Raw genomic sequence first — 25,144 nt, forward strand, 5'->3', positions numbered from 1 at the left:
ATGCTGACAAATGCCCAGCTTTACCTCAAAAGTGTCCCTCTCCATTGCTCCACTGCTACTCAATTATCAAACTTCTTAGTGCGTATCTGTCTCTTCACTTCAAATCATTTCAATTCGAGACATGTTCGGTACAGACAAAATGCCAATGAGGTGAACAGATCCCACAAGCTCTTGACGTGTTGCTTTCCATTTCCAAAATCCACCAACCCAATCCCTGTGGCTCCTGAGAAACTTGGGCCCAACATGGGATGTGGGAGGCAGGGAGACAGGAATCCACCATAACCATTCCCCTCAAACAAGTACACCATTTTAGATACTGTTGTTGGTGGTGGTGGGGGCGGGGGGTTCACAATGACCATTCAGGGAAAATAGCAGTAGCCAGTTCAGTGGCCGTACGACTGGCTCTAGGACACTTTGGGAAAGGGAAAAAGTAAACATGACTTTCGTGATAGGAGACTCAATAGTTGGGGAGGCGGGGGGAGATAGACTGGAGATTCTTTGCTCACAAATGGGAATCAGGATGGTGTGTTGCCTCCCAGGTGCCAGGGCAACTGCAGACTGTACTCAAGAGGGAGGGTGAGCAGACAGAAGTCATTGTGCATGTTGGCACAAGTGGCATAGGTAGAAATAGGGATGCGGTCCTGATGACTGATTATAGAGAGATAGGAATAAAGTTTAAAAACCAGGACCTCAACAGTGGTAAGCTCCAGGATATGGCAGATGAATGCGTGGAGAAAGAATTGGTGCAGGGGCCAAGAATTCAGATTTTGAGATCATTGGGATCTTTTCTCGGGCAGAGGTGACCTGTTCAAGAGGGACGGTTTGCACCTGAACTGGAGGGGGACCAATACCTCGGTGACCAAGTTTGTTAGTGCTACAAGGGAGGGTTTATACTAGATTGCCAGGTGGGAACCTCAACAGCGGGGAGGCAAGTACAAGGCTGATGCAGTGGAGAAGATGCAGTAATCAGAAATAGTAAAGTGAGGAGGCAGGTCAGGCTGGAATATGACAAGGAGTAAGAAATGCCTGTTGGATTAAATTGCATCTGTTTCAATGCTAGATGGCTGACCGGTAAGGGAAGCACAGCAGGTGAGGCAGCATCTGAGGGGCAGGAGAATTGACATTTCGGGCATAAGCCTTTCATCAGGACTTATGCCCGAAATATTTTTTTCTTCTTTTCTTTTCCAGCACCACACTTTCGACTGATCTGCAGTCCTCACTTTCTCCTGGCTGACAGGTAAGGCCGATGAACTCGGCATGGATAGGTATGTGGGACTGGGATATTATAGCCATTACAGAAACATGGCTAAGGGAGGGATAGGACTAGCAGCTTCAGGTGCCAGGGTACAAGTACTTTAGGCAGGACAAAAGTGGTGGAAAGAGGGGAGGGGTGGTTACATTTTTGATTAAGACGAGTATCACAGCAGTAATCAGAATTAAATAAAGAAGAAACATCCAGTGAGACTTCGTGGGTGGAGCTAAGAAATAAGGGTATGATGATATTATTGGGGTTGTACTATCGGCCCCCAAATAGTCAACGGGAATTAGAGGAACAAATATTCGGGAGTTTGGGAGACTTGCAGGAGCAGTAGGGTTGTCACTGTAGTGGATTTTAATTCTTCTAACATAGAGTGGGACAGCCAGAGTGTTAAAGGCTTAGATGGGGTAGAATTGTTAAATACATACAGGAGAGTTTCCCCAATCAGGATTTGGAGGGTCCTACTCGGGAAGGGACAAAACTCGACCTACTTTTGGGAAATAGGGAGGACAGATGACGGAGGTGACAGTGGGGAGCACTTTGGGATTGAAGTAGTTTGTTTGCAGATAAAGGGACCTCCGGCAAGTGGGGGAGGCTTTTAAAAGTGAGATAGTGAGAGCTCAAGGTCTATGTGTCCCTGTGAGCGTGATTGACAAGGTTGGCAGGAATAGGGAACAGTAGATGACAAGAGATATTGAGGCTTTGACCAGAAAAAAGGAGGAATGCCATAGATACAGGCAGCTGGGATCTAGGGAATCCCTAGAGGTGTATAGGGACACAGTAGTGTACTGAAGAAGGAATTCGGGCATGCAAAGAGGGGGTCATGAGATAGAACATAGAACAGTACAGCATAGGACAGGCCCTTTGACCCTTGATGTTGTGCCAGCCTTTTTGCCTACTGTAGGATCAGACTAACCTACAATACCCTTCATCGCATTATCTTCCATGTGCCTATCCAAGAGTCGTTTAAATGTCTAAAATGTACCTGACTCTACTACCACTGCTGGCAGTGCAGTCCACGCACCCACCTCTCTTTGTGTAAATAACCAACCTGTGAAATCTCCCCAAAACCTTCCTCCAATCACCTAAAATATTATGCCCCCTCATGACAGACGTTTCCACCATGGGGAAAAGTCTCTGGCTATCCACTTTATCTATGCCTCTCAACATCTTGTACACCTCTAACAAGTCACCTCTCATCCTTCTTCACTCCAATAAGAAAACCCGAGCTCCCTCAACCTTTCTTCATAAGACATGCCGTCCATCCTGCTAAATTTCCTCTGCACCCTCTCTAAAGCTTCCACATCTTTCCTACAATGAGCTGACCAGAACTGAACACGATATTCCAAGTACGGTCTAACCACAGCTCTTTCGTCTTTTGCGCTGCAGTATAACTGTGCGGCTCTTAGACTCATATACCCCTGCTAATGAAAGCCAACACATCATTCCAGTTTCAGGCGACTGTCTGTCTGTGTGGAGTTTGCATGTTCTCCCCTCGTCTGTGTGGGTTTCCTTCCACAATCCAAAGATGTGCAGGTTGGGGTGGGTTGGCCATGCTAAATTGCTCCATGGTGTTCAGGGAAGTGGAGGTTAGGTGCATTAGTCGGGGGTCAATATAGGTGGATGGAGTGGGTCTGGGTGGGTTACTCTTTGGAGGGTGGGTGTGGACTGGTTGGGCTGAAGGGCCTGTTTCCATACTGGTAGGCATTCTAAGAAAAGGTCGACCCTGACCCTCAAATAAACCTGTTGGACTGTAACCTGGTGTTGTGTCATTTTTAACTTTGTCCACCCCAGGCAACACACCGCGCACTCTCCCGTTCACCAATGGGGTGGCGGGGGCGGCTGAATGACGTGCGTCTGGCCCAATTGGAGCCCAGGGGTCGCACCTGGCCCTCCGACGCGTCATGGGGGCGGGCGGCTGGCCATCCAACCAATGGGAACGAATGGCGGGGGTGATGCGAGCCACGTGACCGTCCTCGCGCCGAGGCAGGAACCGTTGGGACTGAACCGTGAGTGCGCGTGTGAACCGGTAAAGAAGGACGTATCGGGACAGAGCGGAGATAAGTAGAGCTTGTGTGGGCTGAGAAACTTTGGTGCACTCGATTTTAGAAATCTAAGTCCCCGTATTTGCAACGAAAAGGGAAAAAAAATGCCTGCAGAGTTCGGGGTCTCGTAGGCCATGGGCCGTCGACGCCATCTTTATTGGGGGCAGGACCCGGCCAACATGGACTCAGCTGCCAATCGTCGCCACTTTTATTGGGGGCACTGATCACCTGACATCTCCCCGGCTGCCAATTGTCGCCATCTTTATTGGGGGCCGGGATCCGCCAGACATGTTCTCGGCTGCCAACTGCCGCCATCTTTATTAGGGGCAGTCATCCGTCAGACGTTTGCCCGGCACCTAAGTTTGATTGTTACGTCAGTCCAACACCCAGCTCCTGCACATCATGCCTGCAGCCTGTCCACCTACACAGTTGGCAGTCACACAGTACTAAGTTATAGACCAACAGGTTTATTTGAAAACACTAACTTTTGGAGTGTTGCTTGTGCAGCAGGACCAGAAGATACAGAATTTATAGCAAATGTGTCACAGAGTTGTAATGATATAGTAAACAAACTTAGATTAAGTCTTGCATCTTTTAGGATGGGAAATGTTTGCTTGGGCTCTCTACAATGTAAATTCGAGAACTCGCTTTTCACTCACATCCTCAAGGTGTCTTCAGTTTACCTAACAATTGGTGTTATCTCAAGGTAAGTCATGCAAATTTATGGGGTGGATCTGTATCTGCAGAGCTGCGTTTTATTTTTTCCTCAAAAACTGCATAAATCCATGCAATATTCTGTAAGTCCCACTTTCGAAAATAAGACTGACTCAACATTGGAACAGATTTTAAGTTCACACTGTTAATATGTTGTCTGAGCTAAGATAATACCTGTTGTTATATGAACTGAAGCCAACTTTGTTGGTAGACCGACAGGAGACTGGAGAACACAGCAGACCAGGTAGCATCAGGAGGTGGAGAAGGTGACAGTTTTGGTGGTAGCCCTTCTGCAGGATTGGGTGTGGGGGGAGCTGTGGATAAAGGAGGTGGTGAGGTGAGGATGGGTAAAGATGGGTATAGGGTATGACCTGGTTGGTTAATGGGAGGAGTGAATCTGGTTGGTGGCAGGGAAGAGGGGATGACGTTGGAGAGGGATTCGGGGGATGCGGAGGGACATTATATGATTTGGAGGTACCGGTGTTGGACTCGGGTGGACAAAGTTAAACATCACACAACACCAGGTTATAGTCCAACAGGTTATTTGGAAAACTTTTGGAATGCTGCTCCTTTGTCAGGTAGCTAGTGTGGCAGATAGGCACAGAACTAGCTATCTGCCGAAGAAGCAGTGCTTCAAAAGCTTGTACCTGGTGTTGTGTGGTTTTCAACACAATAGAAAGAAAATGTGGTGTTGGCAGACTAAGCGTGCATGGCTGTTCCAATTAATTGGAGTGAATAAGGGGTGAGGCTGAATTTCAGATGGACAAGTCAGGAGATGTTTTCCTGGAAAATCATGATGTGGAGGTGCCAGTGTTGGACTGGGGTGGACAAAGTCAGAAGTCATATAACACCAGGTTGAGTTCTGTGGGCTGTAGACTGCCAAGGCAGAATATTAAGACCCACACAACACCAGGTTATGGTCCAACAGGTTTATCTGGAAGCATTAGCTTTAAGAGTGCTGCTCCTTCATTGGGTGGTTGTGGAGAATAAGATTTTAAGGCATAGAATTTATAGCAGAAGTTTACAGTGTGATGTAACTGAAATTATACATTGAAAAAGATCCGGATTGTGTGTTAAGTCTCTCATCTTTTAGAATGACCATGTTGGTTTCAGTTGTTTCATATTGTAAATTGCAAAACGTTTTTAAAAAGTTACATTCTCAAGTGCACTTTAACAATTGGTGTCTTGTCGGCTCAGATAAGGTATTGAAGGTGTTAACTCCCTGTGAGGCTGTCTGTGCCACAATGGTCAGACTGATTCTAACCTAAAAAACAGATTTACAGAATATTACATGGATTTATCCAGTTTTTGAGCAAAATAAAATGTAATTCTGCAAGTACAAATTCACCCCACAAACTTTTATGTGTATGTTTGCATGTGTTTTTGGTGGGTGGGGGGAGGTAGAGGGGTTATGAGTGTCTGTTAGAGGTGTGTGTGAGTGTAAAGGGATATAAGGCTGTGTGTGGGAGTCTATGAGAGAGGGTGTGCGTCTCAAATTCCAAATAACCTCCCTTCCCAGTCCCTCCCCCTCCCTTCCACTCCTCCCAGCCACCAACCAGGTCTATTCCTCCCATTGCTGGAAATGTGTTGCTGGAAAAGTGCAGCAGGTCAGCCAGCATCCAGGGAACAGGAGAATCGATGTTTCGGGCATAAGCCCTTCTTCAGGAAGGCTTATGTCCGAAACGTTGATTCTCCTGTTCCCTGGATGTTGCCTGACCTGCTGCGCATTTCCAGCTCTGATCTCCAGCATCTGCAGACCTCACTTTCTCCTCAAATATTCCTTCCATTGACCAACCAGGTTGTACCCTCTGCCTGTCTTCACATGTCTCCGCCTCATCACCCTGACCCTGCCACCCTGTTTATCCCCCCAACCCCACCCCTCCCCACCCAGTCCTGAAGAAGGGATACACCCAAAATATTTTCTTCTTTACTTCCTGATTCCACGTGGGTTGCTGTGTTCCTCCAGCCTCCTGTGTCTATTTTGGATTCCAGCATCAGCAGTTTTGTTTTGTGTCTAGCCAACTTTGTAGGTGGCAAGGTGCAGTGGGATGCATGCGCAGCCTTCCTGGCAGTGGGTGAGGATTTGCAAAGAGCAAACTGAAGCCAAGAGCAATGTTTGTTTCTTCCCCAGACCTGACCGAGAGGGTGTATTTTTTCTCGGAGAGATGTTGAAGCTGGCAGTGTAATGCAACCCATGCTTTATGCAGCATAATTGCTGCTATTATACTTCAGATACTTACTCGAGGCGAAATACTACGAACTCTGTCATAGTTCCATGTTACCCATTGCAGCCTCACTGCAGGGAACAACTAATGCTGAAGATCACAATGGATCAAACAGCATCCATGGAGAGAGAGAGAGAGAGAGAGAGAAAGTAAGCTAACGTTTCAAATCTTGTAGACGCGATTCCTGGAAGAGCATTAGGAGAAAGTGAGGACTGCAGATGTTGAAGATGAGAGTCAAAAAGTGTGGTGCTGGAAAAGCACAGTAACCTTCGAGCTTATGCTCGAAACTTCGACTTTCCTGCTCCTCGGATGTTGCCTGACCTGTGGTGCTTTTCCAGCACCACAGTTTTTTGACTCCTGGAAGTGCACAGCAAGCCAGGCAGCATCAGGGGATGGAAAACCCAACGTTTCACCTTTCTTGAGGAGGGGTTATACCCAAAACATTGACTTCTCCAAATCCTGATGCTGCCTTGCGTACTGTGTTTTTTCCAGCCTCCTGTTGGTCTACTTTGTATTCCAGCATCTGAAGGTTTTTAGTCTCTGCAGTACAGATTCCACCATCTGGAGTAATTTGTTCCTACTTACTGTAGGAAGCCCTGCTTTAAAGGTTATGGCCTGATAAAGCATTTCTATTTGTCCAGTGTCCATATAACTGGAATTGTAACAACTAACACTGCTCTGATGCAACTCTGTGCACACTGATCATCTCTTGTCATTACCTGACTTCCTCAGTCTCTAATGGTGTATTTCCGTACTGTTTACTGTTTTAATGTTACTTTCACAGACCTCTGCATGGAGTCATACAGCATGGAATCAGATCCTTCACTCCAGCTTGTCTGCACTGACCAAATATCACAACCTGACGGAGTTCCATTTGCCAGCATTTGGCCCATATCTCTCTAAACCCTTCTTATGCATGTACCAATCTAGATGCCATTTCAATGTTGTAATTGTACCTACCACCCTTTACTGTGGCAGACCGTTCAATACATGTAATCTCTTGCGTGAAAAAGTTACTTCTCAAATCCTTTTCTAAATCTTTCTCTCTCATCTTCAATCCTTTGTCCTCCAGTTTTAGACTCCCCTACTCTGAGGATGAAAAAGCACCCTATTTATGTCCTTCATGGTTTTATAAATCTGAGTAGGGTCACCCCGCAGTCTCGTTTACAGGGAAAAAAAAGCCTCACCCTATTTAACCTTCCTGTAACTCAAACCTTTGAGTCCTGGCAACCTCTGAAGTTTAACACGTCCTCCCTTTAGAAGGGCAACCAAAATTGAACGCAGTATTCCACAGGAAGCCTCACCAATGTCCTGCACAGCCGCAACATGACATCCCAACTCTTATGCACAATGTTATGACCAATGAAGGCAAGTGTACCAAATGCTGCCTTGAAGACCATGGAAACAAGTTTTCTCCAGCTGACCCCCCTCTGACCATGTGCTGCTGTCTTACCAAATTGATTATCGCATAATGTCATTCACAGTACGTAATTCTTTTTCCAGCGTGAGTCTATTTCTGACTGTCAACTTCTGTACCAGTTTTCCTTCTGTAATTGAGTTTGCACTTGATGAATCATTAACTCTCTTTCTCTCCACAGTCACCAGTGATCATTGCTGAAGTCCTGTTGCCTGTGGAGAAAGTGATATTTGACCTCCTTGTTCTGCTGCAGTTCATGTGGTGAAGGGACTCTCACAATGTGGTTAGGTAAGGAGATTCAGATTATTCACATAGTTTTTGTGAAGAGTTGACAATATATGTTGAAATTAACGATAATTTGTATTTTTATTTTCACAAAAATATTATCAAGGAACCTTTGACATGAGGGCACAGATATATTAGGTCAGGTCACCAAAAGCATTACTAAATAAGCAGGTTTTCAGTAATATCTTAAAGGATGAAAATGGACCGGAGAGGTTTGCAGTGGGAATTCTCGACTGTGTTGCCGTGACAACTGTAGAAGCAGCCACCAATGGTGAAGCAATGAATAAGTGCATTGCTGGAATCTGAAACCAAATGAGTCATCAAGGTCTCAAAGGTTTTGTGATGCAGCGAGAAAAGGATAGTTACAGCTAGGAATTAGCCAAGGCTCAAAATTTGAATATGTTACCTATAAGTACGAGCCTTGGTACGTCAGGGAACACTTGGTGATGGGTGAACAAGTGAGCACACGGGCAGCAGAGTTTCGATATCCTGGAGATTACAGGGAGGTTGTATGTAGGAGGTCAGCCAGGAGTGTGTTTGGATACTTACGCCTGAAGATGAGACAGGAATGGATGAGAATTTCAGCAAGGTAAAAACAAGGACTGCAGATGCTGGAAACCAGACTCTAGATAATAGTGGTGCTGGAAAAGCACAGAAGGTCAGGCAGCATCCGAGGAGCAGGAAAATCGACGTTTCGGGCAAAAGCACTTCCTAGTCCTGATGAAGGGCTTTTGCCCGAATCGTTGATTTTCCTGCTCGGATGCTGCCTGACATGCTGTGCTTTTCCAGCACCACTCTAATCTAGAGACTGAGAATTTCAGCAGATGAGCTGAGACTAGGGTGGAGTTAAGTGATGCCACCAGTCTTGGTGTGGGACTGGTCAGACACTTTCACCTCACCTCTGGAATTCAGCTAATTTGTCAAACTGAATCAAGACTGGAACAAGGTCAGGAGCTGAGTGGACCTGGTGGAACCCAAACTGGATGTCGCTGAACAGATGCTGCTTGATACGATTGTCGAGAACACTTTCCAACACTTTAGTGCTGATCGAGAGTAGACAGATAGGGTGGTAATCGGTCAGGTTGGAATTGGCCTGCTTTTTGTGTACCTGGACATAATCCACATTCGTAGATGTCCATGCTGGAGTGGTACTGGAATAGCTTGGCTTGGAAGGTGGGAAGTTCTAGAGCATAAATCTTCAATACTATTGCCAGAATGTTGGCAGAGCCCATAGACTTTGCAGTGTCCAGTGTCTCCAGCTGTTTCTTGATACCACGTGGAGTGAATCGAATTGGGTTGAAGACTGGCGTCTGTGATGTTTGTGGAGAAGGCTGAGATGAATCATCCGCTTGGCACTTCTGTCTGAGGATTCTTGGAAGTGCTTTCATCTTCTCCCTTGCACAGATGGTTTTGACTCTCCCATCAATGTGAGTGGGGATATTTGTTGATTCGTCTCCTCCAGTGAGTTTCATTTTTAAAAGTTCTTTCCTTTTTGTGGGATGCAGGTGTCGCTGGCTGGGCCAGCATGAATTGCCCATTCCTAGTTGCCCTTGTGAAGGTGGTGGTGAGCTGTCTTCTTGAACCGCTGCAGTCCACCTGCTGTGGGTTGATCCACAGTGCCGTTAGGGAGGGAATTCCAGGGTTTTGGCCTAGCGACAGTGAAGGAACAGCGATATATTTTTAAGTCCAGACTAGGTCAGGATGGCAGACTTTGTTCCCTGAAGGACATTAGTGAACCAGATGGGTTTTTCCTGACATCAACAACCTTTCATGGTGATCATTAGATTCTTAATTCCACATTGTTGGTTATTGAATTCAAATTCTACCATCTGCTGTGATTCGAACCCAGGTCCCCAGAACATTAGCTGAGTTTCTGGATTAATAATCTAGCCATAATACCATCTCCTACCCTGTTGTCCGTACCACTTGTGAAAAGGTATAGCAAAACTACAGACCGGTTGAATAGAGGATATACCTGGTCATGAGGTTACAGATTGTGTTTTTGAGTACAGTTTTGCTGCTGTTGATGGCCCACCTGGATCCTCGTAGATTTCCAGTCTTAAGTTGCCTGATGTGTTCCAACTCTGACCTATTTAGAATAGTAATACTGCTGGGCAACACAATGGCGTATGCTCTGAATGTGAAGGAGGGACTTTGTCTCTGTAAGGAATGTGAGATGGTCACTCTTATCAATACTGTTACAGACAGATGCAACTGCAGATTGGTAAGGATGAGGTCAAGTATGTTTTTCCCTCTTGTTGGTTCCCTCCCACCACCTGCTCCAAACCCAGTCTAGGAGCTATGTCCTTAAGGAGATCATTAGCTCGAGTACTGCTGTCAAGCCACACTCGGTGGTGGATGTTGAGATCTACCACATTTTGCGTCATTGCCACCTTCCGTGTTCCCATCATGTGGTGTTCAGCATGGAGGAGTATTGGCTCATCAGCTGAGAGAGGACGGTACATGGGTAATCTGTAGGAGGTTTCCTTCCCCATGTTTAACCTGAAACCAGGATCCTTCATGGGATCTGGAGTCAATATTGAGGACTTTTTCTGATGATTGGCAGTGCTTCCATGGCAATCAGTACATTCTGACTTCCAGTTTTTTTAAAATTGAATTCCAATTCCATCATCTGCCGAGGTGGGATTCACACCCAGACTTTGTTCTGGATAAAAGTTAAATAAATCCGTTTGTTGTTCATTTTTAAATATCACCAGCACCATTCTTATTTCCTTCCAAAACACTGTCCATCATCCTGTCTCCTCCACCCTCCCCTCCAGAAACAAGTGTGAGAGGCACCTGAATTTTCTTTGTCCTCGGACTGAGACAAACTGACCGGCTGCCTCTCATATTTCCGTCCTTTCCACTCGCCAACCAGGCCAAACTGCCTTGCATGTGGCTCTTCAATTACTCTTAAATTTGCAACCTGATTTTCAAGCCTTCTCAGAGCTCATCTTGACCCTTAGCTTATTCTGGTTAAAGTACAAACATTGTAACTCTCTGTCTCTCGCTCTCTCTCTCTCTTTCTCTCTCATGCTCTGTCTCTCGCGTTCTCTCTGTCTTCTTCTCACCCTCACCTTCTTCCTGTACCATGTCTCTTGCCCCATGCCAGTTCACAGAGATTGTTACTCGTTTTGTCAGTTTCTCTTTACCTGGTTATGTCCTCCTCACCTATTCTGTTAAAAAATAACTTTGTCCTCGTCATCCTTGGAAAATGACAGACCATTTCCATTCTGCCTTTCCTCTCTGAAGTCCTTGTATTTGGTGTCCCTCAAGGATCTATCCTTGGTCCCTCCTGTTTCTCATCTACATACTTCCAGATGGTGGTGAGGTAGAGCTGGGCATTGTCAGTGAACATGTGAAAATTAACATCGTCCTAAAGCACCGTGTTAGTTTTCACATGTTCACTGACATTGCCCAGCTCTACCTCACCACCATCCCTCTCCATTGCTCCACTGTTACTCAATTGCTAAACTGCTTCCAGTACTCAATGAGTAGAAATATTCTCCAAGGAAACACTGGGATGGTTAATCCCATTGCCTTCTCTTACTGTTACAAATTACTTTCCCTTACTACCAAGTCTATTCCTCTGGCTGGGAACTGTCTGAGGCTGATCTATAATCCATAAGACATAGGAGCAGAAATTAGGACATTCAGCTCATGAAGTCTGTTTCACCATTCAATCATGGCTAATAGGTTTCTCAAACCCATTCTCCCGCTTTCTCCCCATAAACCTTGATCCCCAAGAACCTATCTATCTCACTCATAAATATACTCAATGACCTGGTCTCCACAGCCTTCTGTGAGAGTAAATTCCATAAATTCACCACTCTCTGGATGAAGAAGTTTCTCCTTATCTCCATTCTAAAAGGCCTTCACTCGAAGGCTATACTCTTGAGTCCTAGTCTCTCCTACCAATGGGAACATCTACTCTGTTCAGGCCATTTAGTATTCTATGTTTCAATTAGCTCCCCTTTCAGCCTTCTAAAATCCACTGAGTATAAACCCAGAGTCATCAAACGTTCCTCACTATTCCCAGTATTGTTCTCATGTCTGACCTCAAGATGAGCGTCTGACCACAGATGTGCACAACCTCAAAGAACAGAAATTTCAATCTGTAAAATGTTGCTTGTATCACTTCACCCCGGCTCATTTGCAACGGAAACCCTTATACGTATCTTTGTTGCCTTAAATTTGACAATTCCGAAACATAACCCCCTCATTCCCGACTGATCAAGAATCTGGTCCTAAACTGCCTCATGAAGGGAAGCATCCTCTCAGCATTTACCGTGTCAAACCCCTTAAGAATCCTGTAATTTTCGATGAGATCACCTCTCAATCTTCCAATGTCTGGTGAGTAGATTTCCAGCCTGTTTAGCCTTTGCTTAAAAGACTGTCCGTTAAAGGGATAATTCTAGTGAATCATCTCTGAATTGCATCTATTGAAGTGATATATTTATTTACATAAGTGGTCCAAAGCTGTTCACATTACTGCAGATGTGGTCTCCCAACACTTTTGTACAATTGCAGTAAGACTTCCTTACTCTTATCCTTCAAGCCCCTTGAAATAAGGGACAACATTGCATTGCCATTCCTGATTACCCTTGGCAACAATGTGGTAACTTTCTGTGTTTCATCTCAAAAGAATTGTAACACCAAACTCTGACAATTACTCAATTCATCAGGACATGGACATCCGCATCGTGTGAGAGAGTATTGTCTTCCAGCTCATTCCCACTCGCTGCATAAAATTTCTTCCTTTCATCAGCTCATTCTCTCAGTTTAAGATTTTGGGAAAGATCGACTATGTGTCCTGTAATTCTTTTATGATCAGCTGACAAACGTTTTATCATCCCAATCTTTTGTAAATCCTTCCATCAAAGCTCCCCTCAATTTCCTTTGCTACAAAGAGAACGATATCAGTTTTTTTGAACCTCTGATTCCCCAATACCTGTTTGCTATCTATACGGCACACATCAGGATTGTGTTGGAACATTCTGTACTTGCCTGCCTCGTTGCAAGCCCCAGTAATATTAAAGAAAGTGAACATGCTCCAGACTAAGCACTGTCTCATTCACCGCTTTCAATATTCCCTCTCTCCACCACCAAGGCATAGTGGCATGATCGTAAAATGTAAAGCCAGCATTGTCCTACCAGACTAGACAGTTGCTCGTTCCTTACAGAAAGATGACTGGTGACGGTTTAACCTGAAGGTTACCACACCCCAGATGAGGGGAGAGATTCAGAAGGAGATTCTATCTATTGTGGATGGATATTCTGGATATGTATCAGCAACACCCATGTCACTTGAACAAATAATGTGAAAAAAATGCGATCATACAACTAAAATCCCTCATTCCTAGAACCATCCTTTACACTGTCTGGGTGATCTCTGGTTTGCACAGGCCCAGATGCTGGGAAATGTCATTATGCAGTAACAATAACACTGAACCTTACTGTGTCTGAGGGTGGTGGATGCAGAAATCCTGATAACATTTAAGACATGTTTAGATGCACATTTGCAATGCCAAAGTGGGCAAGGCTATGAGCCAAGTGCTGGAAAATAGGATTTGACTAATTCAATGGTTGCTTTTAACTAGCACCGACTTGATCGGCCACAAAATTTTTCCCTGTGCCGTAGACGTCCGAGATACTTGACATCGGAATATCGCAGGCAACATTTGAAATCAGGTCAGAGAAGGAGATAGTAGAAGAGACAGCAAATGATTGGTCCATGTTTTCGGGAGGAAATGAGGTTGAGAGGGAGGAAATCCTGGAGCTCAACCTAAGAATCTGAAAGTGCCACCATCAAGGAGAGAAATAAAAATTAAGTATCCTCATTAGGATGGTATTAGACGAAAGTATGTATCTCAGTGATTTGGGAGGCCGGAGAAGATTTGAGATGGGGAGGGTTATGAGGTTGGAGGAGGTTATAGAGAGAAGAAGGATTGTGAGGCCAAAGGAGATTACAGAGAAAAGGAATTTTGTGGGCTATGGAGGAGATTACTGTGGTAGGGAGGTTTGTGATGCTGGATGAGATTAGAGGTAGGGACGTTTTGTATGGACTGAAGATATTTGCAGAGGTAGGGAGGATTGTGATGCTAGACGGTATTACAGAGATAAGAAGAATTGTGAGGCTGCAGGAGATTATAGTCTGAACAGTACTGTGGTGTACTCAGAGCACGTGGACTGCAGCAATTCAAGAAAGTTGTTCACCACCACTTTGTCCGAGTCAGATAAACATGGAGAATAAGTACTGGCCTGGGCAGCCATCAACACACCCCGTTCATAACCTAAAATTATGGTGGGTTTCTGTTTTGTGGAGAGCTAGCAGAAGCTCAGATAATTGTCCTTGCAGCTTAGAAGGTTAAGCAATGATTTATTCGAGTTGTATATTTGTTCCCAGGATATTTAATTTGTAGAGACAGAATGAAAATATTAACGTTGTTACAATGTTTGATAACCACAGAATATAAGTTTCAGATATTTAGCAAATAATGCCGGGTGAATTCAGCATGTTCTGAGGATCTGGAACAGTCTGAACTGGATGGAGATTCAGCAGTTATTCTCGAAAGAGATTTGGAATTTAACTTTTAAATGAAAGATTAAGAGGGCTGTGGGCAAATGGCAGGGAAATTGGGACAGATTTGGAGGATTTCTAGGGTTAGATTAAAGCCTTTGACAAGGTTCTGCATGGTTGTCTAATTAGTAAAGTTACATCATAGGGAGAGCTTGCCAATTGGGTACAACATTGGCTTTAAGGTAGGAGACAGACGGTGATGGTGGAGGGTTGTTTTTCACAGTGGAGGCCTGTGATCAGTAGTGTTCCACAGAGTTTGGTATGAGGTCCATTTGTGTTTCTTTTATATGAATGATTTGGATGAAGATATAGAGAGTATGGTAAGTACATTTGTAGATAATAATTAAATTAAATAGTGAATAGGTTGCTGTAGCAACCCATGGCTAAGTTGACAAAATGGCCGCTCGGGCTTTTTTAAACTAACACAAAATGGCCGAAAGGGTTTGACAGTTACAGACACCAGATGTTCACAGCTCAACTTGTAGTCTTCATATGAGATTGTCTGGGTAAAATGAAATTCTCCGTCAGAAGAGACGTTAAGGAAGTTAATCAAGTTTCTGTGAATGGGCAGTTTTAAACATCCAGGCATTCTAATAAGGGGCATTTTGCAAGGCCTAATTTAGCCAAGTTCCAAGTTTGTTATTTAGTAAAATGTAGAAGGAAAAGCCTGATCGTACAGTATTCTGAAATGTTTAAGTAATTGTCAAATTAGAAATGCAAATCACAAATTAGAGTGAAAAAGTTAGTTACAAACTTGAGCAAATGTTTATAAGCAGTAAAGAGGCCCAATGCATTTTGAGGGAAGATAAAGTAATAATTAGTGTAAACACGACCTTCAAAAAACCATTGACATAGAAGAAAGGTTGTAAATAGAGAGGTCATGACTGGGAAGGTAAACAACTGAAACTTAAGTGCAGATATAGATAATTTGGACAAATTCCTACATCCAAAGATCAAGGAAAGATTGATAAAGTCAGATTACAAAATTTAGAGTGACAATGTGATTTTTTTGTGAAATTTAAAGTTTTGTTTACTGGCTTGGTAAAATTGTAAAGTGGTTGAATTTCACTCTCATCAGATGCTTTTACAAAGAAAAGATCATTTGCAATGTGAAATGTTTACAGTGGAAACAGTAAAGATTTGTTTAAAAATGAAATTTGAGATTAAAATCCGCTTACAGCACGTAGATGGCAGTGGTCGTAAACTGCAATTGCATGTCAGAGAGACTGTTGTTTGATGTCTCAAACAAGTGAAAGAGGGTTGCTCTCAATTTGCCATCTGTGTCAATTTAACTTTATATTAGAGTTGATTTTAAAGGCTTTATAACAATTGTTACAGATTAATATCCTTCCTAATCTGCTATACTATTAATAAAGTTAGTACAGAATGTGTAAGATTTCTTAGTGAAAAGCAAGTATTTGGGTTATTGGTATATAATGTGGTGCAGCTGGTAAGTCTCTGGGAAGAAATAAAACTGTCAGAAGCATTGTAAGATCCCAAAGATAGATGAGCTGAAAATGTGTTGCTGGAAAAGCGCAGCAGGTCAGGCAGCATCCAGGGAACAGGAGAATCGACGTTTCGGGCATAAGCCCTTCTTCAGGAAGCCCTTCCTCATTCCTGAAGAAGGGCTTATGCCCGAAACGTCGATTCTCCTGTTCCCTGGATGCTGCCTGACCTGCTGCGCTTTTCCAGCAACACATTTTCAGCTCTGATCTCCAGCATCTGCAGACCTCACTTTCTCCCCAAAGATAGATGATGAAGACATCTGATAAACATCATGAGATTATGGGAGGACCTAGGGCAGTCCGTCGAGTTGCCATCATTGATCATGGATTGTATGTACAGCTTAGGGGAATGTGGCTAACAATGACATCAATGTTGCATGTCATTATTATAACGAAGGGTATAAAAATATATTTCACTGGGGAGCTCAGTGGCTTTCCGATCTGAGCTGTGATTAAGAGGGCAATTAAGCCCCATGTGAAAGGCAGATTTGGGGTGTCTCTGGCTTCTCCCACAAATGTGGCAATAGAACTCTAAATAAAGGCCACTTTGGCGAAGAAACGCAGAACTTAAGACTCGTCTTTGGTAGGCAAATCAAAGGTAAATCTAAGATTACAAAGAGGTATTGGTCAACGAGGTGAGGAGTGGGAGAGGGTTTAATTTTGTTAAGTGTGAGTTAAGGATATAAAGATAGAACATACAAATTATTAGTAGGGCCTGGATAGTGTTGTATAATAGAGAGACCTAGGGGTTCAGGTACATAATTCTTTGTAGTTTGTATCACAGCTGGTTAAGAAGGGGTTTAGTATGCTTGCCTTCATTGTTCAGTGTTGAAACTTTATTGCTGGAACAGCACAGCAGGTCAGGCAGCATCCAGGGAACAGGAGATTCGACGTTTCGGGCACAGGCCCTTCTTCAGGAAGCCCTTCCTCATTCCTGAAGAAGGGCTTATGCCCGAAACGTCGAATCTCCTGTTCCCTGGATGCTGCCTGACCTGCTGTGCTGTTCCAGCAATAAAGTTTCAACTTTGATCTCCAGCATCTGCAGACCTCACTTTCTCCTTCATTGTTCAGTCCCTTGAGTACAAGAGTTGGGAAGTCCTGTTGCGGTTGCAGAGGACATTGCTGAGGCTTCTTCTGGAGTACTGTGTGCAGTTCCAGTCTCCTGTTGAAGAAATGATATTGTTCAACTGGAGAGGGTTGAGAAAAGATTTTGCGGCATGTTGCCTGGAGTAGACTGAAAAGGCTGGATTTTTTTTTTCCACTGGAGCGTAGGAGGTTGAGGGGTGACCAAATTGATGTTTATAAAATGAGGGGAATAGATTAAGTGAGTAACAAAAGTCTTTTCCCTTGGGTGGGTGACTTCAAAACTAGGGAAGCACATTTTTAAGGCGAGAGGAAATATTTTAAAAAGGAAAGGAAGGGTATTTTTTTTTAAACAAGGTGATTCATGTGTGAAATGTGAGGGAGAAGTGGATGTATGCCCGGTCGTAATGTTTATAAAAGACATGTTGATAAATTTACACCAATGGGAAAGTTTTGGAGCTGTATGGGCCAAAAGCAGGCAGATGGGACCAGTTTAGTTTGGGAACATGGTCGGCGTGGGCTGGTTGGACCGAAGGGTCTGTTTCATGCTGTATGACTGTGAGAGAGTACAGCTGCAATGGGCTGAATGGACCTCAACCCCAGTGCTCTGTGATACTGTTCCATTCACTGTGAATGGTGAAGCTCATCCCAGGGCAGGGAGAGAGAGGATCCCATCACTTACCTCACAATGGGGCCCAGCTGATTGACAGGTGTATGCATGCACAGGTTTCCTAATGCAAGGGGAGTGCTGCTGGGGTTTGAGGATTCGAATGCAGCCAATTTAAACCAAGGTAAATGATTGTCATTTCGAGGTTTCTGCTTTGGACTGACAGTACATTTTCGTGAACTTCTTTTGCAGGATATTAATTGAGAATAATTTGCACTCCAGGATCTCAAAACACGTTCTGACAGAGTCAGCAGAGCCATCAGGACCTGAATATTATTGGCGTTTACTGTGGAAGGAAAAAGGTTTGTCTATGGGAAAAATATTTCCAAAATGGTTGTAATTCAAAACACAGCAAGTTGTTCAGGCTCCTGTGTCTGGGCCCTGCAGCTGAGGAAGGAGATATTGCCTTGACGGGGGCCGGGGCACAGATTTATACAGGTAACACCTCATCTCTTGGGACAAACTGTTATATTTACTCCCAGTCTCACACTTCACGATTAGAGCCTATAAGTTTCTCATTGTCTAAAGAGCTGCAAATTCCCATTTTTAAATTTGTTATGAATTTGCAATCCAGCACCCCTTCTGCTGGGATGTTCCAGATCCCGACAACTCTCTGTTGATCCAGAAACTGCAGAATTCTGTGTGAAGTCTGGAGGGTTATTAAGGGTTATATTGAGAAATGGGAGACTCTTCCCCGAGCTCCCATGGAGCTTCACTGCACGAGTCAGAGTGGTCCCTGTGAGTGCTGCTTCGCTAAACAAGACCGCTTTGGAGTTGTGTGAAATCGGTGAGACAGGGTGACGGTAAAGCTGAAAGAATGAGAGCTGTCTCAGTCTGGGCAATTCAGAAAGTGACATGCTCCCAACAGAAACAGCCATTTGGTGAGTGATACCTGCAGAATATTTTCTTAGATGTTTTAAAGGACAGTAAATATAGAGGTTTTCAATTACAATAGAAGATCTTGAAATGAAGAGAGGTCCCTCACTGAATTACATTCTCTTGAAGGGAGTAACTAGCTTAATCTCGAGAGAAGTCACGACAGGAGACCTTCGATTCTTTCCTTGCACAATGTGGCAAATAAGGGAGACTTTCGGTATCCCTGATGGCTACCCATGCAGAAAGTGTGTCCATCCGCAGCTACGGGATGACCGCCTTTTAGAGCTGGAGCAGCAGGTGGATTCACACTGCAAGTGAAGGTTGCCTGGGCAGAAGGGGAATGGGTGACCATCAGACAAAGGAAAAGGCTCGGGAAGGAAGTGCAGCAGTTTGCTGTGATTGTTCCCATCTCAAACGGACATATCACTTTGGATACTGTTGTGGGAGAGGTAGCAAACAGCCAAGTTCATGCACCACATGGGTTGCTGTACTACCCAGAACAGAAGGAAAATGAGTGCCAGAGCTACAGTGATAGGGTACTCAAAAGTAAGGCCTACAGCCAAGTGTTTTTGTGGCTGCAGACATGTATCCAGGATGGTACGTTGCCTCCCTGGTGCCGGGATCAGGGATATCATGAAGCGGCTACAGGAAATACTGGAGCTGGAGGGTGAATGGCCAGTGGTTGTGGTCGGCTACGTACTAGTGACCGAGGGACACAAAGGACTGAAAGCTGAATACAGGAAGAGAGGGAGTACTTTAAAATGCAGCGCCGCAAATGCTGCAATGTCAGGTTCAGTCCCAGTGTCACGTGCACGTAAGAGCAGGAATAGGAGGATAGATCAGATGAATTTGTGGTTGGAGAAATGGTGAAGCAGAGCAGGGTTCAGAATCTGAGGCATTGGGACAGTTTCTGGGAAAGTTGTATATGTTTGACCAATAATATACGCGGGCAGAGCGGGGACAAATTTTCTCACGGGGCTTTTGCGAGTTCTGTTGGTGAAGTTTTGATGTAGTATAGCAGGGGAATGGGAACCTAAGTGTTGGCTTGGCAGTTGGGTCAGGTTCAGGTCAGGAAACAGGAGGCAGCACATTAGTTATTGATGTCGTCAATGGCTCAGAAAAACAAATGAGGATTAAACAAGGATCGAATGTCTCATCATATGTCCATCATAATATCTCAGGAATCAGTCTGGTGAACCTTTGTTTCCTTCTCTCATTAGCCAGAGGATACGTTCTTGGGAAAAGAAAGCAAAAGTACACATATTATTCCAGGTGCCCTTATCGAAATATATCCCTTCTCCTGTATTCAAATCCTCTCACTCTGAGGCCAACGTATCATTTGCGTTCTTCACTGCATGCTGCGACTACTGAAAGAGTTAGAGAAACACAAATGATGTAAAATTATTGTATGCAGTTTCCCCATTACATCCGTGCTGGTCAGCAAGTACCTACAGATGCCAGTCCCATTTCCCAGTAATCAGTATATAACCTGTTATTTACAGTACTTTGTATGATCATGTAAATGCTTAAAGTCAGGCAGCACAGAAACAGATTCTTCCGTCCAACCAGTTCACAACAAAGATAATCTCAAACTAAACTAGTCCCACCCGCCTACTCCTGGCCCATATCCCTCCAAACCTCTGCTGTTCATGTACTTATCTAAGTGTCTTAAATGTTGGAACCATACTTACAGCTAACACTTCTTCAGGAACTTCATTCCACACTCAAACTGCCCTCTGCCTAAAACAAAATTGCTCCTCATATCTTTTTAAAATGTTTTTCCTCTCACCTTAAAAATATGCCCCCTAGTCTTGAAATCCCCCATTCTTGGGAAAAGACCTACCATTAACTCTATCCATACCCCTCATGACCTAATAAACCTCTGTAAGTTCATTTCTTAAGCTCCAATGCCGCAGTGAAGAAAAGTCCCAGCCTATCCAGCCTTTCTTTATATCTCAAACCTTCCACTCCCAGCAGCATCTTGGTAAATCTCTTCTGAACCCTCTCCAGCTTTAGTAATATCTTTCCTTTAACTGGCCGACCAGAACTGGGCACAGTACTTCAGAAACTGCACCACCAATGTTCTGTCCAACCTCAACGTGGCATCCCAACTCCTCGACTCGAAGTACTGAGCGGTGAAGGCAAGCACTCTAAAAACTTTTTTAACCACCCAATCAATAAGTGATGCAAATGTCAAAGAATTATGTAACTGGGCCACTAGCTCTCTCACTTCTCCAACATTAGCCTAGGCCCATGTTTGTTGTAGCAAAATACAATACCTTGCTTTTATCCACATTGAACTCCATCCAACTCTCCTCAGCCCATTGACCCATTTGATCAAGATCCCTTTGTAATGTTAGAAAACTTTTTCACAATCCGCTATGCCACCAATTTTGGTGTTGTCTGCAAAAGTACTCACCATACCTTCTATATTCTCATCTAATATTTCCTGCATTTGCCACCATTTCCGATTCTCTCTGTGTCTCTCTCTCTTTCTCTCACACACACACACTCTTGCTTGTCACAAGCTGATTATCTCGGGATTTGGAACATTTAAGAAAAAAGCATCATTTGGACTGGAGAGAAACATGTCACCTGCGTGTGGGAGAATCCTGAAGATTCATCTGAAACACCAACACAGTGACACTGGGGAGAGACTGTGAAAATGTGGAGATTGTGGAAAAGGATTCTGTTACTCATCCCAGCTGGAAATTCACCAGCGAGTTCACACTGGGGAGAAACCATACACCTGCTCTGCCTGTGGGATATGATTCGCCCAGTCGTCCAACCTGCTGAAACACTGGTGAGTTCGCACTGGGCAGAAACCATTCATCTGTTCGGAGTGTCGGAATTCATTCACTCGGGTTTCCAGTCTCCTGATACATCAGAGAATTCACACTGAAGAAAGACTGTTCATTTGTTCTGTAAGGGGGGAATGGCTTCACTCGGTCATCAGAACTACTGGAATACCAATGAGCTCATACCGGAGAGAGACCATTCACATGCTCTGAGTGTGGGGAAAGGATTCACTTGTTCATCTGACCTCAAACACCAGCGAGTCACACTGGAGAAAGACCATTCACCTGCCTCTTTTGTGAGAAGGGATTCACTTGGTCATCTGGCCTACTCAAACACCAGCAAGTTCACACTGGGGCGAGACCATTCACCTGTTCTGATTGTGGATAGGGGGTTTACCGCTTATCTGACCTGCAGGTACACCAGAGCGTTCACACTAGAGAGAGAACACTTCCTTGTTCTGAGCCTGCTGAGACCCCAGCGAGTTCACACTGGGGAGAGACCATTCATCCCACACTCAGAGTGTGGGAAAGCATTCACTCCGAGAACTCACCTACTGACACACCAGCAAGTTCACACTGAAGAGAAACCGTTCACTTGATTCCTGTGTAAGAAGGGATTCACTTGCTTATCCAAAGCGTTAACATATCAGCAAATTCACAAAGAACCACAGTTGAAGGATTTTGCTCTTTCTCACACCAAGCAATGAACTGTGCTCTTTGCACATTTCTTCTGATGTTACTAATCCCTGCTCAATTAAAGTTATTGATACTTTCAATAAAATAGTAGTAACGATTGTGCATCTATCAGATAGGTTTTGGATATTATCACTTTGTCATGGTACATCAACACATTAACACTGGGTTAAGACTGTCCACCTGCACAGTTGGTAATAAGGGATTTCCTGGTTCGTCTGCCCCTTTCTGAATTGTGACTGAGCACCACACTTGGTCTTTCAGCTTCATCTTCTCTTTGTTTCACCTAACTCCCTGTTTTCACCCAACCCCAAAACACTTTCATCTTGCCAAACAGCATTCCCAGTGCAGCCTAGGCATTTTAATTTTCTGCTCACACCCACTCTGATCCCAGTGTCCTGTACTGTCCCAGTGAAGCTCAGTGGGACCTCAGGGAAGAGTATCCTTTCTTTAATTCAGCTATTTATAATTCTCTGGACTCAGCATGGAATTTAGCAGTTTCTGAGTCAAGAGAGTTTGAAGAATCTGAAAAGGTGCTGAATCTTGATGCCATAAAACATTTTAAAAGGGAATTTGCAGATGATGAGGAATTTATCGGTTAAAATCATGAAGTGGGTGACTTGAACATTTCATTCAAAGAGATGACGTATTATTTAGATAAATCTGTCCTCCCTCTCGGGCCAATAGCTCCTTCCTCAGTTGCAGGCCCCAGAACTGAATGCATACCTCAAGGGTGGTTTACCCACCAATTTGAACACTTTGCTGCTTTTGAAGTGACAATCATGTCGGAGATATTTTCCCCACACATAAAACAAACCTTTCCACTTACACAGTGAATGCCAATGGAATTCAAATCCAGATGGCTCTGCAGACTCTGTCAGAATGTGTTTTGAGATCTTGGTGTGCAAATTATTCTCAATTAATATCCTGTAAAATGAGTTCACAAAGGAAAAATCCATTGTCAGTCCAGGATAGAAATCTGGAAAGGGCAAACATGTCAGAGAGGGAAACTAAAATTTAAAAGAGACTGAAGGAGCAACTTTTTCATGAAGACAGTGATACGGGTATGGAATGAGCTGCCAGAAGAAGTGGTGAAGGCTGGTACAATTACAACATTTAACAGGCATCTGGTTGGGTATATGAATGGCAAGGGTTTAGAGGGATATGGGCCAAGTGCTGTCAAATGGGACTGGATTAATTTAGGATATCTGGTCGTCATGGATGATTTGGACTGAAGGGTCTGTTTCCATGCTGTACGACTCTGTGACTCTAGAACGTTTTTGAGTTTTATGTGTCTGTCAATCCTCTTTTTCAAATCACCACGCCCTGCCCTCAACCCCAACCACAAAGGAATCCGAGCATCTTCACCTTGCCCCAACAAAGATGGTCACCCAGGCTGTTAATGCCAGAGGCCTGGAGCCACATTCCCTTTGCTCCCGTTTCTAATTCAGATCTAGCACACTATATCTGGGTCTTGAAGAAGGGTTACACCCGAAACATTGACTTCTCCACTTGCTGATGCTGTCAGGTTTGCTGTGTTCTTCCAGCCTCTTGCCTGTCTACTTTCGATTCCAGCATCTGCAGTTTTTCTGTCTCTAACCCCGCTTGGTCCTCCAGTCCTGTCCCTGCTTGGTCCTCCAGTCGCGCCCTCTCCTTCTATTGGTCCGTAGCTGCCGTCCATCAGCCGGGGCCCATTGTGAGGTAAGAGGCAGGAGCCTATCTCTTTGTGGTCCAGGGGTGAGTGTCATGTTTACAATAAATGGTGCAGTGTATAATATGTATCCCAGAGCACAGGGAATTGCTGGCCATTTGGTCCATTGGGATTGTACTCTCTCATTCGCTGCCAATCTATCCCAAATTCCCTGCAATTGCCCCATCTGGCTGCAAGTTAAATTTCAACTCTACAATAACTGCTGAATCTGCATCCAGCTGCCATTCAGACTATTCTAGGTCGTTGGAACTCACTGAGTAAAATAATCTTTACGTTTTCACCCTGCATTATTTCCCAATTATCTGGCTCCTAAACCTTGTGACAATGTTAGTAATTTCTCACTTTATGCAAATGAAGTCTATTGGAAACAAATCTACACCTTGACTGCATAACCTTCTCAGCTTCAAGGAGAATTGTCTGAGCTTTAGCTACCTCTCCACAAAACAAAAACCCATCTTAATTTTAATTAATGCACAGTTTATGTTCTTTGCTATCCAGACCAGTATTTATTTTCCACCCATATTTGACTTGGAGAAAGTGGTGGTGAACTGCCTTCTTGAACTGTGTAGACCACGTATTGTTAGTACACCACAATGCGATTTGGAAGATAATCTCCTGCGGTCTCACAACTTTCTCTATGTCTGTAAATCCCTTCAATGTCACCATCCTCCCTGTCTCTGTCAACCCTTCCAGTATCAGAATTAGAGTCAAAAGGTGTGGCGCTTGAAAAGCACAGTAGGTCATGCAGCACCTGAGGAGCAGGAGAGTTGATATTTCAGACAAAAGCATTTCATCAGGAATGTGCTTCTTCGAGGCCACACTTTTCAACTCTGACTCAGCATATGCTGTCCTTACTTTCTCCTCATGTCAGAATTAGCTATGGTTTACAAATGTTGGTGTTATGGACAGTGTATTTCAATGGCACCTTGATCAGATGTGCCAATGGGCTAAGGAATGGTTGATGGAGTTTAGATTGGATAGATTTGAGCTATTACATTTTGCTAAGGCAAACCAGGTAGGAATTATACAGTCAATGGGAAGGCCATGGGCAGTGTTGCTGAATAAAGAGACCGAGGGCAGCAGCTGCGTATTTCATTGTAAGTAGATTTGCAGGTAGACAGGGTAGTGAAGAAGGCGTTTGGCACACTTGCCTTCATTTGTCAGTGCACTGAGTATAGCAGTTGGGGTGTTTTGTCGCAGCTCTAATAGACATTGGTCAGGCCTGTTTTAGAATACTGCTTTAAATTCTGGTCTCCTTGCTATGGAAAAGATGTTGTTAAACATGTG

The 25,144-nt window shown here is 44.1% G+C and overlaps 1 protein-coding gene across 9 annotated transcripts in view; it reads left to right on the plus strand.

The window, feature by feature from the left end:
* The first annotated feature begins 3,215 nt into the window (after positions 1 to 3,215).
* Positions 3,216 to 25,144, plus strand: part of LOC122543512 (zinc finger protein 418-like) — a 36,051-nt gene continuing 14,122 nt past the window's right edge. For 4 of the 9 annotated variants that reach the window (XR_006310077.1, XM_043682270.1, XM_043682275.1 and 1 more), the window contains exons 1-4: positions 3,216 to 3,267; positions 3,902 to 4,009; positions 7,841 to 7,947; positions 17,972 to 18,081. The gene's annotated coding sequence lies outside the window, so the exon portion shown is untranslated. Of the gene's footprint in view, positions 3,268 to 3,901; positions 4,010 to 7,026; positions 7,726 to 7,840; positions 7,948 to 9,238; positions 9,372 to 17,971; positions 18,082 to 25,144 lie in introns of those variants that run through there. The other 5 variants (XM_043682271.1, XM_043682274.1, XM_043682272.1 and 2 more) reach the window with 4 other exon arrangements.

Source organism: Chiloscyllium plagiosum, chromosome 44 (assembly GCF_004010195.1).
Source record: "Chiloscyllium plagiosum isolate BGI_BamShark_2017 chromosome 44, ASM401019v2, whole genome shotgun sequence".
Taxonomy (NCBI): Eukaryota; Metazoa; Chordata; class Chondrichthyes; order Orectolobiformes; family Hemiscylliidae; genus Chiloscyllium; species Chiloscyllium plagiosum.